The 362-nt window shown below is 33.1% G+C and overlaps 1 protein-coding gene across 2 annotated transcripts in view; it reads left to right on the forward strand.

Annotated features, from left to right (window-relative positions):
* LOC119593502 (acetylcholine receptor subunit beta-like 1) overlaps window positions 1–362 on the forward strand; it is a 126,526-nt gene that overhangs the window by 69,569 nt on the left and 56,595 nt on the right. The gene's annotated exons all lie outside the window — the stretch shown is intronic.

Below are 362 nucleotides of genomic sequence, written 5' to 3' on the forward strand. Positions count from 1 at the left end.
CATTTTTTACATCAGAGCGTGTGCTTAAAAGATGTCATTTGTATTTGTAAGGAAGCATGTGAATAAGTAATTAATAGGCAACCACAAAAAAAGGGGAAATTGTGTAGGTTTAAAAAGAGACTGTCCATCCCTTTGAGCCAAAAATCCTGGTTGCAATGCCAGAGCTTCCGGATAAAACGATAAAACTTTTGTAATAGAAGTTAATGGGTGACTAAAAGACAATTTGAACTTTGAGGTTATAAAAGTACTTATTTCATAAAACAGAAGAAGATGGATTTAGCGTTGTTTTGAGATCTTTGTGTGCCCTTTTTCAAGCAGTCAGTGAATATATCAATCGAAAAGATGTTTTTGCATGTTTATTT

This window comes from Penaeus monodon, chromosome 32, assembly GCF_015228065.2.
Source record: "Penaeus monodon isolate SGIC_2016 chromosome 32, NSTDA_Pmon_1, whole genome shotgun sequence".
NCBI classification, from domain to species: domain Eukaryota; kingdom Metazoa; phylum Arthropoda; class Malacostraca; order Decapoda; family Penaeidae; genus Penaeus; species Penaeus monodon.